General features: G+C 35.1%; 1 pseudogene; it reads right to left on the bottom strand.

The window, feature by feature from the left end:
* Positions 1-17836: 17836 nt before the first annotated feature.
* Positions 17837-18737, bottom strand: LOC127234457 (60S ribosomal protein L6-like; annotated as a pseudogene).
* Positions 18738-20678: the final 1941 nt, after the last annotated feature.

Genomic DNA, 20678 nt, shown 5'->3' with positions numbered 1-20678 from the left:
GGACTTTATATGAATCTCTTAGAATACACCGTGTATCATAGTTCCTCTGGTGGTGTGAATTATAGGCTGGTGATCCTTTGATCTAGGTCTAAAATCCATATATGAGTGAGTACATACTGTGTTCCTCTTTTTGTGACTGGGTTACCTCATTCAGGATGGTTTCTTCAAGTGCCATCCACTTGCCTGAGAATTTCAAGATACCATTAGTTTTTTCTGCAGAGTAGTATTCCAATGTGTAGATGTGCCACATCTTCATTAACCATTCTTCAATTGAGGGGCATCTAGGTTGCTTCCAGGTTCTTGCTATTACAAATACTGCTGCTATGAACATAGTTGAACAGATGTCTTTGTTGAATGGATGTGAATCCTTTGGGTATATGCCTCAGAGGGGGATTGCCGGGTCCTGTGGTAAACAAATTCCCATTTTTCTGAGGAACCGCCATACTGATCTCCAAATGACTGTATGAGTTTGCACTCCCACCAGCAGTGGAGGAGTGTTCCACTTTCTCCACATCCTCTCCAACATAAGCCATCACTGGTGTTTCTAATTTTAGCCATTCTGGCAGGAGTAAGATGGTATCTCAAAGTTGTTTTGATTTGCATTTCCCTGATAGTTAAGGATGTGGAGCATTTTCTTAAGTGTCTTTCAGCCTTTTTGATTTCCTTCATTGAGAATTCTTTCTTCAGTTCTGTACCCCATTTTTTAATAGGGTTATTTGGTGTTTTGTTGACTAGTTTTTTGAGTTCTTTGTATATTTTGGAGATCAGCCCTTTGTTGGATATAGGATTGGTGAAAATCTTTTCCCAGTCTGTGGGAAAAGCCTTTTGGTCTTGTCGACTGTGTCCTTTGCCTTACAGAAGCTTCTCAGTTTGAAGAGGTCCCATTTATTAATTGTTTCTTTTCCCTTGGGAAATTTTTATCTATTTATTCCATTCAATATTTTTGTATTTTTTATCAGAAAAACTTAAGAGCATATTTGGAGTCCTGAGAAAGATCTCAGCAATAAGAATATGCATTATACTTGCAGAGGATAAAAATTCAATTCCCTACAATGTCAGTTAGCTTAATAAGGTTGATATATAACTACAGCTTCTGGGGATCAGATATCCACATATGTTCTCTATAGGAAACAGCACCCGTGAATACATGGCCCAACACAGCCACATACATCTACACACAATTAAAAATAAAAACAATCATTTTAAAAATAAAAACATTCATTATTGATTATATGTGAAAATGATGGTCAAATTATCAACTGTGAATTAGTTTTTCTATATTCTCATATTACTATTGCTGGACATAGAAGTTTGACTGGTGCACACAGAGATGACTAACAGTGCCCATTATTTACTCTGCAGTTAGGGAAAAGATTTTGAAGTTCCTGTTATACAACTCATTTTTTTTTTTCAGTTTTGCTGTACTTGAATGCAGTGACTTTCACATGGCAGACAAGTATTCTGTCTCTGGGTTAAGTTATATCTTCAATTATAAAGTAATTTTTTTTTAAAAAAAATTCTCTTCTTAAAAATATTTAAGTAGATGCTGAGAATTTGTATATATAATTAAAATAATTTAATAAGCCACACTTAATTTGGCTACTTAGTTAAGAGTTTAAACAATTTGCATGTTGATGTCATCTATAATCTTGTTAAGATTCATCGTAGATACTTGTTTTTTTTTTTTTTTTATTTAGTTTGTGCAAGTCTTGGGGATAAAAAGCTATAGCTTATGCAATTAAGTATGCATCTACCATGGCACTATTTTACCCTCTGGCTCTACCAGGATTTTTGGTTCTGCAACAGTATGGAGAGTCCCACTGACATTTTAATATCAGAATTTATTTTTGTTGAAACACATGGTAGTATTCATTCATCCTTGTTTTGGGTCAAGACTATGTATATTAGGGGGTAAGGGATGGAAAGTCTGAAAAATTCAGAAAACTAATATTTAGATTTAATGAATTACAATTTTCATGTAATTAAATAGTTTTTGAAGGTAGTAATATTTAAAAATTGAAGTGTAACAATTTACATCAATGTAGACATTAACTTCTTGTTTAATGTCACCTATTAGTTAATATTATAAATCCTTTAGTATTATCTGTATGCATATTATGTTTATTAACACCCAATTATAAAGTTAACTGATTATAAAACCTGTCTCTTTTGGTCTCTCTCTCATAGTCTAGAAGAATTTGAGTTCCCTTGTGAAAAACAAACAGGGATACAGGAAGAGAGATAAAAAGGAAGGGATAAAGGGAGGCTGACATGGAGAGAGGGGAACCCCTCCCCCCATTCACTCCTCCTCCATTTCTATTCAGAAAAGGGCAAGTCTTTCATGGATATCAATGAAGCATGGCATATCAAGTTGTAGTATGACTAAGAACCACCCTTTAGATTAAGGCTGGGCAAGGCAGCTCAATATGTGGGTTAGGCTCTCAAAGCCAGTAAAAGAGCCAGAGACAGGCCCTGTTCCCACTGTTTATAGTCCCATAAGAAGATTAAACTACACAACTATATATGCAGAGTGCCTAGGTAAATCCCATACAAACTCCATGATTGTTGGTTCAGATACCACTGGGGGGAAGGGCAAGTTTCCAAGTCAGGTAAAAACCTGGCACAAGAGAATCCTCCAGGGATCTGCCAGGATGAGCCCAGCTAAGACTCCTATCAATAGTGGATATGTAGCCTGAACTGGCCATATCCTGTGACCAGATTGGTGCCTAGCCATATTGTCATCGGAGATATTTCATCGAGAGACTGATGGAAGCAGATGCAGACCCCCCAGCCAAACATTGGAGTTCAATAATCTTGTAGAATAGGGGGAAAAGGATTTTAGGAGGTAGAGGGGTCCAACTAACATAGCAGCTCCCAGACATTGTGCATTTCAAAATGAGGAGGTGTTAGCTCTCTTTAAAGAATATCCTTGTAACTTCTATAAGTCAATCTCTTTGCAAACAGCTTGAAATATATGGCTTTAAATCACATCAGCGTTGTATTTATTCCCAAAGGAAAGCAAAACAATTAACCATTGCTTGCTTTATGTTCTAGGAAACGCATTGCTATAAACACACAAACCAGAACCCTCCCTCCTGAAATTGGCTTGTCCTATTTCTGAAGTCCATCCCTTTAGTTTAGAATTCTATTGACTGTGAAAAGATGAAGGTTTTAGATATACAGGAAACTACAGGAAACACACAAAGTTTCCAATTTTTATTCCTAAATAAACTTCCAACCCAATTGTTTTATTCTTAGCTGAATTTTGCTTTCCACTGCAAATAAGAGAAATTTAAATAAAGAGCTGCTTGTAAGTAGAATGGTATAGCTCTCATAACTTCAGGAAAAATTACAGAAAATTTATAAAATATAGAAACTGGTATAGCACAAGCCACTTGCCACTAGTGTTCCTGCAGTTTGCATTTGTTCCTTCTCTGAACTCTCTGGAGGTAACAGATTGATTCATGTAGCCAACTAAACACTGCAATGAACCATGTACTTCATCTCCTTCTCTAGGAGGTGAAGGAGTCTTTTTCATATCTGTAGCACCTGTCCCCTGCAAAAAATTATTGATAACTCCTAACTATGCTCATGACTCATTTCCACCTGGCCCCAAATTGAATCACGTCATTGGGCATCAAAACTGGCTTTTAGTAAGAACATGTGCTGTTATGGTTCAGATCCAAAATGTGCTTCAAAGGCTATGTATTTATATCATGGCTGTTAGGAATTAGTGCTGCCCTGGGGAGTAAGGCCTAAAGTAAGGAAAGGAGATTACTGTTCATCCTTGAGGGAGATTTTGGAGCCTGCTCTTATCATCTGTTTCATAGCTTTATTGGGAGCAGTTTTATTTCATTCTTCATTTCCCACTATGATGTTCAGCCTCTTAACAGACCCAAAGCAATGAAGCTGTGTGATCATGGAGCTACAATACTGAAACCACTAGTTAAAATAAATTATCCCAAGCCAAAATTGATGATGTTCATCATGACTTCACAATCCAGAAAACTGACCAGCATGCCTGCTAGATAGTGTGGTCTGAGAATGAGGATACTGACAAAGTGGCACAGGCTTGCTGTGCTCCAAACAAATAACTACACCATTGAACCACTATTGTTTATAGTTTCAAATATTATTCATTCTGAAAAGCTTGCTTCTCTTAATTGGAAACAAAATTCTCAGTCAATTTTATTGAGTACATTCTCATTACACCAAAAACTGATAGTTCTATTTAGTTTAAATATTTCTAAGTTAAGAAAATGATCAGATACTCCTAGCAGTGGGATTAGGGTCTGTACCTAAGGCTTGGACTGGCTTTTGGGAACCTATTCCTCATACTGGGTTGCCTTCACAACATCAATACAAAGGGAAGATCTTAGTCCTACCTCAACTTGGTTTGCCATGCTTTGTTGACAACCATGGGAGGCCTGGCCCTTTCTGAATAGAGACAGAAGGGAGTAGACTGTGGGAAGGTTAAGAAAGGGTGGGAGAGGAAACAGGGATGAGGGAGAGGAAACTGTGAGCAGGAGGTAAGGTAAATGAAAAAACAAAAGAAAAAAGAGAAAATGTTTAGGGAGGCAAAGAATTAAATACAGTATTAAACACATTCATCACTTCAGCCACCATTCATTGTGTAACTCATGCATGATCCATAAGTGGCATGTAAAGGTTTAGCATTTGGGTTTAACCCATGGTCTTCCTGTAGTAATTAATTCTGTAACTGTTACTATTGTAAACAAAGTAAGAAAACAACAATAAAATAGTATTTACAATTCATCCCTACCTGAGAACATTTAAGGCCACTGAATCAAGAGAACAAGAAGGATATCTGTATCTCCAGAAGTTAAAGCTTTGCCAACAGGGTATAGGGAAAGCACATAACACCAAGCAGATTGCTAAAGCTAAAAGAAAAGAAAAAATGTGAGGCCTAAGCAGCCCGAGGGACCTTCAAAGGGAGGCTTGTGAAGGGTATTTGCAGAAACAGATAGTTACATGGGATAAACCTGGTTTTATGTTTCTATTTACATATTAATTGTAATTCAAGTATGGCATAATTAGAGAGGCTCAAAACAAGGCTGTAAAAAACATGAATCGCATAAACAATAAGTATTGGGCTTTTGAGGATTATTCCAAAGTTGACTTGAAACACTGTCACAGATCTTGTCTCGATTTTATTCATGCACGGTTTCCATTTTAATGATTGATTTATTATTGCTCATAAATTGAAATGAAGCTACTTTTGGCAGTAATATTCTTTCATTTCATTATAAATACTTATTGAAAAATATTTCTTGAGGGCTTTGGACATTGCAGTTAGTTTTAGTTTTTTTTTTTTTTTTCAAACAAGGAAGTAAACTAAATTTCTACCATAGATTATAGTTTGTTTACTGCATGGAAATCAGAAGAACCATGATCAGGAGAGGAAGGCACTCAGCAGTTCTTAAACTTTTCTCTGTTTCTTACATTTATATAATAAATTTTCATAGTTTTCAATCCTTATTCTCTTTGCTAACCATCTCTTTTGCACAGACAGTCTTGCTTTCCAAAAGCCTCATTCAGAAGTTTCATGTCCTCTCTTTGTGTGGGACCCACAGGGTTTAATTAGATTATCTTGCAGGAATGTGGGTGGGAGGTTATTTACTTGAATAAGGGCAATTTGTCAGTGCAACATCACTGAATAAAATGCCATCTCCTCCCACACAACTCTGAACAGCAAAATAGGAACCCCCCCATCCCATCCTTGATGTAATGTTGATGGGCCAATACCATACAGATTTTGTGCATTTAGACATAACTCCAGTGAGTTCAAGAGTGCAATGATATGTCATGTCCAGAAGACACATTATTTATTGCTCTGCCTCTTCTACATCCTCTGCTTCCTATGTTATTTACCACTATTTTATGCAATATTCTCTGAACTTTAGAAGGGGTCATATAATTGTCCTGGTTTTTAAAAAGCAATCACTACATTTTCTTTCTCATACTTTCTGGATTATTTTGTGCCAACTTGACACAAACCATGACATATCTTGGAAGGGATAATTTAATAAATGCCTTCCTAAGGTTGACCTGCATGCAAGTCTGTGGGATATTGCCTTGAATAATATTTGATGGGGAGGGCAGCTCTCCTTGGTTCATTCCACTGCTGGGCAGGTAGTCCTGGGTGGTGCGTGACTATGGGGAGCAAGCATATTTCTCCAGAGCTTCTACTTTGCTTCCAGCATCCAGATTTGCACCCCACTTATAACCTGTTTTACCACATTCATAAATTATAATATGCAAGTATAAACAACATCAAACCTTTCCTCTCCAAGTTGCTGTTGGTGATGGTTTTTATTATAACAATAGAAACCTAAACTAAGACACAAATTTCATTTTTAGTGTGTAAAATTTTCAACAGAGTTTTATTTTTGTATCTTTTGACCCTTTCCTCTACTGTATTTCTTTTCCTTCAAAAACATGCCAAGGGTAAGTATTATGTGTAATAAGAATATTATGTACATGTGGTAGCTAGTGGACATTGTTTTAGTAATGGAAAGAGTCCGTAGTACATTAGTGGAAATTAATACTTAGCAGCAATATTGGAAGATACAATACAGTCTTGAGGAGCCTTCTTACTCCCCACAATAAAAACATTAGTGTGTTTACTCAATAGAGAATCCACTGGGGAAATTATATATATATAGTAATCATATATATATATATATATGATTACTATATAATTCTACTATACATGTAGGTCAAAATGGAAAACATGAAATTTGTATTGTGATCATATATATTTCCTAAGTGTTTGAAACTGAATTATTATATAACCATATCTATTTTTACATCATATAATACTAATTTCAACATAGTGATTAATGTTCCAGCTATTTATATAATTGTAAAGAAGTATAACTAAGTACAAAGATGATACTTGGATATTATGAGTTGGATACTTGGATATTATCAGGAGTGTTTAATTATATGTTTGGTCATAGTCTTGATTAAAGTTGTATTCAAGAAATGCAACATTTCAAGCAGGGAGAAATAGTAACAAATATATGACTGTATTTTTCATTGGTAGTTGAGTGGCTCTAGTCTATCCACAGACTTTGTATTATCCTAGGAATGAGAAGTCATATTATTTGACATTTCAGTATGTACCATTGCTGTCAGAGCCAGAAGTTTCCATACCTATGGAATATCAAATCATCTAGATGTATTTTAGTTGTTCTTAAAACAAATAATCCTCCTAAAACAATATGATTTCTCTTCAATAGTGCTGAAGGAAAGTTTGATTCATTTTTTAAGATTTATTATTTTTATTTATGTGTACTGATAAATGTCAGATAAGAAGATCATCAGATTTGAACCTGAAATAATAGAGGGTGGGCCTCCATATGGCTTGGCTCTCCTGCTCTTATTATGACAAGGCCAGTTCTCCTACCTGCCCCAGGCATTGAGGGGCAGTGACAGTGGTTGGAGGGTATCTTTCCATGGGCCTTACCACCACAAGACAAATGAGGAATAGGTGACAGGGTTGAGAACTTTGATTCTTAAGCATGACTAAAAATGCTTTAAAATATACTATACCAAGTAGCCATGTAATAAACTATAGGAAATCTGTATTCGTTAGATGATGGGATAATGAGATATGTCTTTTTCAGATAAATAATATAAATATGAACTGACAAAATACAGGGGAATACATCAACAATTTATTAAAAAACAACTCTAAAATTCTTGACTTCTCCTCCAGTGGAAAAACAGTGCTCTTGGAATGAGGGAGTGAAGACAAAACATCATTTTGAGAAGAGACAAAATATAATTAAGATGGAGTACTTATGACTTACACTGCTCTCTTCACAACCTAACATTAAGAATAATTCCCATTGGTTAATGTAATATTCAACTGTGCAATATAAAGATACTTATTAGACAATCTTGAACTTTTTTAATGAGTAAGCTAACAAAGCAGGAGTCAAAACCCAGTGATGCACAAGGAGACTCTAAACCAATCCAAATCACAAATAGATCAGATAGAAGCAGCTAGAGAAGCAGGGTTAGGCTCCCTGTAATATGCATTTCTTTGAACTGAAGCTTCAAATGCTGGAGCTACAGTCTGTGTCAGAAGTGAGATGTGCCAGTAGTGAGAGTGATGATGAGTAGATAGTGGGAAGTTCTGCTCACAAATTCTTACCACTCTACACAGTACCAAACCCATCACAGAAAGTACATGAGAAGACACAGAGGATAAGCACCAGGATAAATAAAAGTCTTGGAGCACAGCTCTTCATATGAGTTCATGCAAATGACAGAGATGGAGAAAGTCAAATTTTGAAACTGTGTATCCAGTCTTGAGGTCACCTCCAAGGCTGTGAAAGTAACTAGGGTTAAAATAGCAATGTTCTTCTAAATGAATTTCACAATACACCATCAAAATGATTTAAAACCTTCAAAATTAAACTGAAGGGTGAAGAAGCATCTTAGTTGGTAGAGAACTTGCTTAGAAATCCCAAGCACTTCATGAAACCTGGCATGTACCACGTTTGTTACCACAGTTCTTAAAATGTGGAGGCAGAAAAATCAGAAGTCCATTGTCAACCTCAGCTACACAGCTTGAACTACATAAAACTCTATCTCTAAAAGAAAAGCAAAAGCTGTGAATTGGAGTCATATCTCATGAAGTATATGCGGTGGGTCAGAATTGAAATTTGAATTTGTGAATATTGTCTTTTAAAACATACAAACAAGGTCAATGTGCTTCAGAGTACTTTAGCAAGATAGGGTATTGTAATATTACTTATGTCTAAGATTTCATCAGATATTAATTGACAAATACAACCTATAACATAATGATCAAATCTTTATCATAGTCTCATTTTGAAATATTTAATAAGTAAGAATGTATTTTATATAGTGTTATCGGCATGTGTAGGAATAATAGATTCATGTGTTGTAGATTTGAGATAGTGCTCTATGTAACATATATTCATATTGTTTTCTAACTCATTTCAATTTAAAAACATTTTCACTAGCTGGGTAAATGAAACCAACATTATATTTGGTTGGGTATGACAGATATTTTTATTTTCTTAAATTTCTATATTTTAATTTAATCATTCTTTCAAAACTGTATCAAGGTAAGATTAACTTTTCTATCTGTAGGCATTATTTATTTCTATTTTTCAATAAAGTTGTATTGATGTGGAAAACAAAGCTCCTGTGTTGTGAAAAACTTTTTATAGAAAACAATATAATATATGCAAATGTTTAAAAATTAGTCTAGTAAAGAAAGATATAATAAGCACTGAATGCTTTATAGTCTAGCCTTGTTATTCTCCATATTAATCTCCATTCAACACATTTTCTACAATGTGTTTCTTTCCATAACATTCAAATTCATAAATGAGATATACTACTTGTCATTATTCTAGGTAAAATGTAAGCACTGCACATTGGTCACATTTGGTATACTTAGCTCTGTTATGGCACACCTATAAGCTCTTCATTCTATCAATAAGGTATATCACTAATTTTAGTTTTCCCATTATTCATTTTGTCAAAGCCTTTGTTGGTCTTCCTGTTTTATTGCTTTATGATGCTCACCATTTTTTTTCTATCCTTACAGTTTGAAACCATTTGCACCCTCACTCATTCTTCCTCTTCTGTGTTTTACCTACAGTTGTTTTAAAATGATTTTTGTCAATTTTATGAGTTAATAATCATGGTTATAAAACAGACTGTAAATTACTCTTCATATTTTGAATATAGCTTTTATTTTCTTGTGATTATACAATCACTGATACTTGAAAATCAACCATTAATAGGAAAAGTATATAATTGGTTTATGTTCTTGTTATTATGAACAAGTAACTGACAAAAGTAACTTAAAGGAGAAAAGTTTACTTTGGTTCACACTTTGAGAGACACGTGGAAGTAAAAATGTAAGGCAGCTGATTAAACTAACTCTACAGTACAGAAATAGGCAGCTATGGATTCTGGTACTCACTGAATTCATCCTTCCTCACACTCCCATGCAGATTTCAGGTGAGTATTTTCTCATTAGCTAACCCTCCCCAGACACAACCTCAAATACACTCCTAGAGAGAAGCACATATCCTGGGTGAATTCAAATTATGCAAGTTCAAAGTAAAGACTAAATGGCATGATTTCCATTTGGCACCCAACAAGATAACTAATTTCTATACTCTTGAGTGGGGAATGAACCCATCAAAGAAAGTAACTGTCCTTCATTTGTAAATGGATACTTGAGTGCTGTTTGTACATTGTACATGAATCTGTATTTGTGTGTCTATATGTGTGCATGTGCCTGTGCCTCTGTGTGAGTGTGCTCATGTGTGTGTGTATGGTCTAGAACTTCAAAGTACATTCCTTTCATGGTCTCCAAATTTTAAAAAGAATGCTATATTTGAGTATCAACTGACCGACATACATTATTGTAGTACAAATATGATCCAAATAGCAGGTAGCATTTAGAGACTAAATCATACTCATTGTTTATTTCAGTTGTATATTTCAGTTGTATATTTCACCAAATAATCAAGTAATAACATGTTTTGAACAGCAAGATTACCTTCACCTGGAGTTCTGTAAGAAATTTAAAATCTCTTGTCTTGCTTTGGATTTACTAAATGAAATCATGATCATTTGGCAATCATTGTGATGTGTGAGGAACTGGAAAATTTTTCTTTCACTTTTCAGAGAACAAATGGTGTAGCAAAGATGGTTTATTCTCATGTATGTGTTATTTCCCCAGAACTTCCTTCTTTCTTTTTAGTATGACTTTTTCTTTTTGAGTGATGGATATGTTGTCTTAAGCAGTGTGAATACAAGTAGTAAGCCTTAGTGTGGAGGTTTGTGTTAATACTGTAAGAAGAATTTCAGTTGTGTTTAATGTTGGCTGTAGCTGTGAATGCAAATCTGGGCATACAAATGAATTCAGAATCCAAATCAAGCTTTGACTTCCTGGAGTATCAACTTGTCTGTTTGCTTGAAAGATCTTTTTGGTGAATTTATAGAATCCATGGACTGGAATGAATATGAGACTCTCCTGGGTCTAGTGAACTTCAATCAGGTAGACTTTTGTCTAGAGTAAGGAAAAAAATTGCAGGCTTATTCTTTCTGGTTGATATCCAAGGAACATTTAACCTGCTACTTTCATGATAATGCAGTTGCTGAGAAACATGGATCTGTCTCTTCTTCCTATTATCATCGCCAAACTGTGAATAAGATTGTTATGCATAGAGATTGTTCCCAGTGATGCATAATGTAAAATTACATAGCTACGTTATAGATTGACAAGTGAAACCTTTACATTTTTACCGTGAACATAGCAAACTACAAGCAAACTGCAAGCAAATTCAACACACAACAACATCAAGAACAACAAGATTGTCAAGATTGATGTTCATATTGGAAGATAAAAGGTAAATAAGCCTCAGTTATTTTCTTCTTTTTATGAATTTATTATGCAGGGTGTGGGGGAAGACAGTCTTACTGAATAGCTCAGGCAGGCCTGAAATTGACTAATTTTTATTTCCTGTCTTCAGATGAGGAAAATGAAAGTCTGAGCTTTAAAAGAACTTGCTGCAGGTCACAGGAAGAAAACTAACATTAACAACAGGGTACTCACTGGAGACTTCACAGGTTAATGAGTGAAAGCACAGACTACCTCAAGAATGCTTTGGGTATAAACATTTTTGGAAGTAAATTAAAATATACTTTAAGAAACTATCAGCTACACACTCCTAAAGATATACCCACTGGGATTCAAAACTTTTCGAAAATAACATTATGTTCTTCCTACATTAGGTTGTTTCCATCCCATAATTAGAATAATTTCAATAATTGGAAGGAGAATGATGTTCTTTGAAAGTGAAATAAGTTAAAATCTAAAGAAAACATTTTTAAAAAACAAGTGTTTTTCTTTATTATTATTCTTCTATAGCCATCTAAAATGCATTGTGTAAAAAGTAAATTTTACAATGAGGCAATCTCCTTAGGAAATGCTACAATAAAACCAATTTTCTTTTAGAAGAACTTTCAGTGTTTTAAATCTCATTTTCTTTAATTTTTTTTTATAATGCAGCTCAGGAGATTGGTGACAAAAACAACATAATGAATTTTGAAGCTGCATAATTTATGACTTTATACTCACTGCGACAGTTTTAACCTCCACTCATATTTACATTTGCCCTCTATTTCCCAGATTCAAATGGTCTTTCAGAGGAGATTGGTTTCATGTGGAGATAGGATAGTAATCAGAAATTTCTATCTTACTCACAATAAATCAGAGCCATTTCTGTCCACATTTGTGGCCACCATTGATATAAAATGCACCTCTCACTTGGAAATGCCTGTGGCTATTAACTGCTTGAGTTTTGATTTCCAATAAAGACACATTTTCAATTTGTTTAATGTTTCTAAATAGGGGTGTGGTTTGTATATTAAAACAGTTTTACCACTAAAATATTTTCTACTTCTTAAAATATATGTTATATGTGATTGTAAAGCAAATATTTATGACACAGAAAGGATAAAATGATAGTAAAAGTATATGTATTATTATTTCTTAAGGATGTTTTTGAAAACACTATCACTTTTCTATTCTTATTATTTTACTGAAGCAAATCAGGATACTGGGCTTCCACTCCTTCACAGTATATAGGCCAGAGTTATGAAAGAGACTGAAGCATAAATGCACCAACAACAGCAAAAGATATATAAATATCTTGAAAATTTGAATTAGAAAACAATTGCCATTAAAAAGACACAGCACACTATTCATTTAACTAGTTCAGACACAACTGCTTGGCAACTACTGGTACAAACACTGTAGCTAGAGAACTATGACAACCAGACATCAGGCCCATTTTTGAATGTTGATGAGATCATGCACAGGGACCTAAGAAAAGAAGTCTGTGACAAAATGGGCATTTCAAGGAAAAAAACAAACAAACAAAACAAAACAAAAATCGGTGAACATGTTATCAACGGGATGCACACCTAATGATAGGGTTGAGGAAACATCATCCAGACCTTGTCATTCTTGTTCTGAGTCACCATTCAGACATATACACAGAGTGGAACACCTGAAGGTGTTGACATTTCTTAATACCCTTAGCAAAATTGCTGATGAGGAAGTTCATATAATGTTTTTCTTTCATGATCTATATATTTATTTATGGGGGGGCAGGTCTGACACAGTGTGGGTGGGGAAACCAGAAGACAGCTTACTAGAGTTAGTTCTCTCTTCCCACTATGTGTATTTAGTGGGTAAAATTTAGATCATTAGCTTTGGTAGCAATTGTCTTTACCTACTGAGCCATCTAACTGTTCACTAAAATTCTTTTAGTTATTATAAATTGATTCAACTTTTCTTAAATTCTGTGTATGAAACAAATTCTTTCTGATTCTTAATAATTTGATTTTTAGTATATTATGTTTAATAAAAACCTATGGAAGGAAAAGCCAGGTTATTCAATGACAAAAAGAACCCCCTAAACCTTAGATTATGTGTATATATCTGTTCTATATTAGGACACCTCCCTTACAAATTCTGTGACTAAGTCACCCAAGTATACCAACTCAAGTTAGAAACAATATGCAAATCATGTCCTATGCTGTGCACAAGTAATTCACTGTAATAAAAGTGTATAATAAATAAATAAATAAATAAATATAAATAAATGTATAATAAATATAATAATTCAAGGGTAGAATTAAATGGTTCCTGTGTTAAAATTCAAGTGGTCATGATTTTAGCGTGATGCACATTTCTTCCTTTATTTGTTTACATTCCATCAGGGCAAGATTGCTGACTCAAAGAAAATTCTTCTCAAATTTGATTAAATATATATGTCCTTAAATATTGGAAGTTTGGGGGAGTGAATATAGCATAAAACTAAAGTAATTTGTGACTACAGTCATTCAATGAAACTTCTGGGCATGTAACTAAAATTCTTTAAAGCTGCCTCAAGGTAATGATAAATTTCTCTCACAGAGAAATAAATTTGATTGACTTTTCATTTGAAGTAATGGAAGTTGGAAAGAAGCAGCAGGATGTTTTTCAAGTACAGCAGGAAATGTCCTGATTCTTTATCTAACAGAACTATCATTCAGAAATGAAAGGGAGAAAGATATTCTCACATAAAAGAAACCTCAAAGTATTTATTGGTAGCAAACACACCCTTAAGGAAGGTTAAAAGAAGTAATTAAAATAAAACATGAAAGATGAAACCTATGAGAATTAGGCAGAAGGAAACAACAAAGTTGATGAATGAGCAAGTACTACAGACTGTGTTTCTCCTCATGAATTTTCTGAGTAATGTGTTTACTTTCATGAGGAAATTGCAATCTTCCAGAAGCTCATCAGTATCTTAAAAGCTTACATACCAAGCAACAGACAGCAATCATATATGATATAAAAAGTTAATATAAGAAAGAAATAATAGAAAAAATCCCCAATTATGTCATGCATTTCAACATTGTTTAATCAGCTGATAGACATTCAAGCTACAGCTGGGGTTTGGTGGTGCAAGCATTTAATTCCAGTACTCAGGAGGCAGAGGCAGGATGATCTCTGTGAGTTTGAGGCCAGCCTGCCAGCCTGGGCTACATAATGAGTTTTAGGACAGTCTCCAAAGCACAAAGCAATGCAGAGAAACCTTGTCTCGAAAAACCAAAAAAAAAAAAAAAAAATCAATCATAATACCTAAGTCATAAACAACTAATGTGTGTGTATTAATGTTCATGTAATATCCACCACCAATGTGGGATATGCCATGGTCTGCATAAAAAAAAAGTAATATCCACCAATGTGGGATATGCCATGGTCTGCATAAAAACCTAAGAAAAATTTAAATCATTGATGTCTAAAATAAAATCCCTGGTTGTAAGTACAAAACTGAATTTAGTGACGAAAACAAGATCAGAAAAGCCCTAACACATGATAATTAATCAACAGGATCCAGTAATCCAAAGCACATACAAATCTCAAAGTAACTAGAGACATAGGATTGAATGAAGACAAAAGTTTTACATATCAACTCCATGGAATGCACATGAACCTGTTCAGAGATAATAATTTATAGAACTAAAGGGTAAATAATGAGTAGGCATAAGGTGTTTTTGTAATATATGCTGTATGATTAAAGTCCAATCTCCTCAGAATGATGTAAAAGATCAGAAAGTTACTTGTATAATCACAGACATTTATTTTGCAGACATAGATAAGATTATTGTAATTTCTATGGAAATGCATAGGATTTTGAAACAATCTTGACAAAGAACACTAAAATGTGAGAAATCATTCTATCAAATACTGTGATTTGTTCCACATCAATAGTAATCAGTATGATATAATATCACCACAAGGCTCCACAGCAAGAAATGATGAGCAGAGAATGCAGAAAACAGCAAATATCTCTATCTAACCTTATTTTCCTTCCAAAGTGACAAAGGAAATTCAAAGGAAGAATAATAATATTTTAAAACATTTCTGTTGTTCTTAATGTTGATTTTTACTTTTTGAGAGAAAGTCTCACTATATAGCTCAGTCTGACCTGGAAGTTGCTTTGTAGAATGCGATGGCTTCAAACTTATGCCAGTCTAATTGTCCTAGTCTCCTGAGTGCCGGAATTGTCAGCAAGAAAAACTGTTTTTCAAGACACCACACTTAAGAAAAATGTTTGTGTTCTTGGCTTAGTGCTAAGCTAATAAAAACTTTAAAAACTGCTTAAGTAGAGGGGCAGCTAGAGACCATGATTGTTCATCATTCATTGTGTGCATATAACAAATTATCCCACTATATCTTAAAATATGCATATTTTAAAGGATACACTATGCATAGAAAAAATATATGTAGAAAATTAAATTCTGATTAATGAAATCAAACAAAGAAGGTTGTTTTTTACAATCTACTTACAACAAGAAATTGTAGACTTGGTATAAATTGTATGTAATTAAAACAATAGTAAATTGATTCTCATACAAATCAAAACCCTTAGCTGCTCATTAGCCCACCTGAAGAAATGGAACTTTTTATTGAATCTACAACACAGCTCACCAAGAAGAAATGAAATAGTGATGCATAGAGCAATCAGACACCTGCATCAGCAATCACCCTCAGTGTTTGTGGAGGCTAATACATTATTCTTGGATACATAATTATGCATCATGTTTTTATATTATATTATTTTGCTATACATTATTTTGATATATTATTCAGTTTTATATATTAATAATTTGACATTTTCCCGAATATCTTTCACACACAAACACACATGTACACATACTGCGTTTATTATGTGTGTGAGCATGGTGGAGTTTGAAAAAAAAGTGTTTATCTCACCTTTTAACTAGATAAAATTCAAATTACATTTACCAATTCTTGGGCTGTTGAAAATAGCTAAGACCTCTAGTCTTATTTTCCATCCTTTAAAAAATATCTTTCTAAAAGATACGTTGCAAGGAACAGATGTGTGAAAATTTCAGAGTTGGCCAGAGGTGTAGAGATGTGTATGCATATTTAGACCTCACTAGGCAGGATCACTTCCTTATCCTGTAGGGATTTCCTTCTTAAATTCTATTCGGTGATACCTAAATCTCAATATGTGCTATTTTGGCCCAGGTTGTAGCTGGCTTTCATAGTAACATCTGTAAAACTCCAGGGAACACTCTCAATTTTCAGCTTTATTCTCCTTTTAATAAAAATTAAAATATATCCTGATGTTGGTTTCCCCTCCCTTAACTCCTCCCACATCCTCTCCAACTACCTATACACCCAACTCCATACCTTGTCTCCTGTTGCATTAGTAAACAAACATAGGAATAAAACCAAACAAACCAGAATAAAATAAGAAACACACACACACACACACACACACACACACACACACACACCCCAACCCATGAAAACAATGACAATGAACTCTGTCCAGAGTCAAATTCTTTCCTCATCCCTTCCTTTCACTTTCTTCTTCCTTCTTTTGTTCTTTCCTTTCTTAGTTCTTTCCCTCCCTCCCTCCTTCCCTCCCTCCCTTCTTTCCTTCCTTCCTTCCTTTCTCTCTTATGTTCTTTTCTCTTGTCCCAATGCATGTAAACTCTCAAATTGCTGCTTAAAGGATGACAATCCAGTCTTCCTTGAATCTAAGCTGGATACTTCAGAAATCTGAGTGATATTTTGTCCTGGAGAAGCTTGTAGTATTGATCTTGGCTTTCTTCTCTTTTATATTAGGAGTCCTGATACTACTTTTCTCAGGGATAGCTAATAACTTGGGAAGCAAGAAGTTCACCTAAAGGCATAGCTTTGAAGTGCAAATATACCTACCCAGATCCCACACACTTCCAAACACCTCCTCTGCAGAATTTCAATTTTAGGTTATGATTTTCTTGTCTAAATTCTCCCAAGGCCAGATAGTAGACCCATGGATACAGCAGTCGTACCAGAGGCTAGTAAGATTATTTCACTTGAAAACTCTTAAAATTGCTTGCTTGTCCTAACTGTTTCTTATCATATAAATCACAAGACAGCCTATTCCCTTTCATTTCTTCTGCTTTCTGAATAACCCTAACACTCTTTCAAGAGTCTTATACCATATGCTCTGCCCTTCGTTTTGGTGGAAACTTAGACTGTAAAGAATCATTTCATGACAATCATTTCAAGTCTGCATATTTTACCTTACTGGGTTAGCACAAATCACATGTACACTTAATGCACTTTTCCTAGTATACTTGGAAACCTACAGACTTACATTTCCCTCAGATATTTCTTTCTTTTCTTTTATTTTTTTAACATATGAAGCTATTTAATTAGGTTGATAGCAATTTAGAAAACGAGTTGGTGAGGATACACCCTGTTTGTCAGAGAGAACTGAGACTGAAGGTAGCCCTGAAGCTGAGGAACAGCTTTGATCTTTGGCAAAAGCTGCAAGTCCACGGTTTTCTATCAGCCTTGCGGTGCTCTGTAATTTCTCCTTTGTGTCGAAGAGCTCGCCCTCCTGGTTCCTGGGCTTGCACAGCTGCTTCTTCTTGAAGTAAGCATCAGTCAGGTGTTTGGGGATCTTAACTTGGCTGATATCAACTTTTGTAAAGGTGGCTATGACAAATTTCTGGTGTGTTCCTCACAGAGGAACTCTGATGAGGGCAAGAGGTCCCGTCACAAGTAGCTTGCTTATGCAAGCCGCTGCCCAGCTGCTTCAGGAAAACCACCCCCCTTTCCTCTGTGGCACCCAGTGAGGATGATCAGGACAGTCCCGGGAGTGATGCTGGCACGAAGATTTCTCACATGCTCACTGAAGGGCTTTTTTCCATGGCTCAGCAGCTTCCTAGGAACATCTTCAGTAGGGTTAAGTAAGCTTAACCACCTGGGTACCACCATTCTTGTCACCACCAATTGGTTTGGTGACAGTAGCAAGGACCTTCTCCTTTTTATTTTTTTGTACAGGGCCTTTCTGGAATACATGGCAGATCGAGAATACCTGCCACTTCCTCTAACCAGGACAGGGCTGCAATGTGGCTTCCCCTTCTTAGGGTTTTTAAGCTTAGGGTCACCATTTTTGGCTGCAAATGCAGCAGGAACTCCTGCGGCATCGCCACCAGCCTTCTTGGCTGCAGGTGTTCTCTCTCTCTCTCTCTCTCTCTCTCTCTCTCTCTCTCTCTCTCTCTCTCTCTCTCTCTGTCTGTCTGTCTCTCTTTTGGTCAGGCTTCTTGGCTTTTTCACCTGCCATCTTGCACGATGGGAAAGAGAACTAAGGTCCCGGTTTCCTGTCTATAAGCCCTCAGATATTTCTTAACCTACTTAAGTTTAGAAACTATGGTGAATATGAGCTGATAAGAAGACATCACTTTTTGAAATAAATTTTGAAGTAGTAGGGTTTAATAATTTAGAAAATTTCACGAAAGGAAGATAAAAATAAAAGCTGAAATCTTTCTAGGGGTATCCACCATTGATCTATTGGATCTAAGCCAATCGAAAGACTTTATTATCTGGATGATGACTGTACTGGGCATTTTGTATCCCAGTGTTGCCCGAAGATATTCTTAGGGTGAGATTTTCAGCACTAAAAACCATAACCTGAGCTGACACATTCAGTTAACAAGAACAGCTAGCTAGAAATGAAACCACAGAGGCTCAAGAGCAAGGTTAGTACGTTTAGAGATTATTTTTCACTAATTATGGACTGAGACAAAATAGATCTTTATTTTAGTATCAGCTGATGGTACTGTCTACATGCTCAGTCTTGTGGCCTGAATGGTACTTCCATCATGGAGTGATTTGTGCTAAGGTTGGGACCCTTTTGTAATACCCACAAAGTTACTGCAGTATAATGGAGGAAGTTGAGAGACAGAGAGAGAGAGAGACAGACAGACAGACACACACACACACACACACACACACACAGAGAGAGAGAGAGAGAGAGAGAGAGAGAGAGAGAGAGAGAGAGAGAGAGAGAGAGAATATTATTCAGTCCCTTTATGATAGATGTTACTCAAGAAGGTGGGTTTTCCTTGGTGGTCATTGGTCTAAGAATTAAACACTATAATTTCAGAAATTAGATAATTAAGATCTATGCAGATCATTCTTTTACTTTATTCTTCTTAGTATTTCATGCTGTAATCTCAGTGTCCATTCCCTGTATCTTCCCCAAATTTGAAGGAAAGTGGGTATTGCACATGGTTTCAAGCACAATCAGGTTTGAAATGACATGGCACAAATTATTGTATTGAATTCTTTTTAAGCCTGTACATGAATAGAATTTAAAATGACCAAAGTAAAATTGATTGAAATGAACACTTGCTTAGGAAAATCACTATGTAAAAATAGGTGCTTTTAAATAGAGGTAGGGGGCAAACAATCGATAATCAGTCAAGTAGAATCTGGATGTCAGATAAAAGCCAAGCAGGATGACTATGGCAAAGACATGCCCGATGAGTAACTGGGAAAGGATAGATGCCTGTGATATTGAAAATAAACACAGTGTTTGCAAAGAAAAAAGTAAAAATGAACATTTGGATTTTGTTCAAAAGCTACACCAACCATGGCTAATATAGTTGTTTTCTTATTCATTATGATAAGCTATATCATCATAAGGATGTATACATAATTAAATTGCAACAAGTTAGGTTAATGTATTGTTACATAACCAAAGGGGAGACTTTTGAATTAAATTGGCTCCTGCAATAAAACACTTTGATATTACTTGTGCAAAATCCGAGTAGATAGGAAATCACAGGAACAGGGAAGGCTTTGTCACATCCACCTGAAACCTTCTATAGTAAAATAACTGCATGTTCTTGATTCTATTTATCATGCCAGAGCTAATTTCTTTAACTCTTGCTTTGAGTCTGTTTATTTCTTAGAATTTGCTGTAGGAAATATTAATCTACTAATGAAATCAAAGATTCCTCCAAGGCAGTGACATTTCCGCTGTACTTATTAGTATATGCTCAGAGCTTGGCATAAATTAGGTTTCAATACACCACTGATGTTTATACAGATGGGTGGGGGGAGAGCAAATACATGTTGAGCAAACATACAAATAAAGAAAAATAACTCACTTAACATTTTTGTCTTTTAATTTTGTGGGCTTCTCTGACTACTAATCACTATTACATGAATTCCAATTGAATTCACAAAGTCCAATTTAATTCTTAAGTCTGATAGTGTT

This window comes from Phodopus roborovskii, unplaced genomic scaffold (genome assembly GCF_943737965.1).
Source record: "Phodopus roborovskii unplaced genomic scaffold, PHOROB, whole genome shotgun sequence".
In the NCBI taxonomy this organism is placed as follows: Eukaryota; Metazoa; Chordata; class Mammalia; order Rodentia; family Cricetidae; genus Phodopus; species Phodopus roborovskii.
Note: the sequence above shows the minus strand (reverse complement) of the source record. Positions and strands in the feature narration are given on the sequence as shown.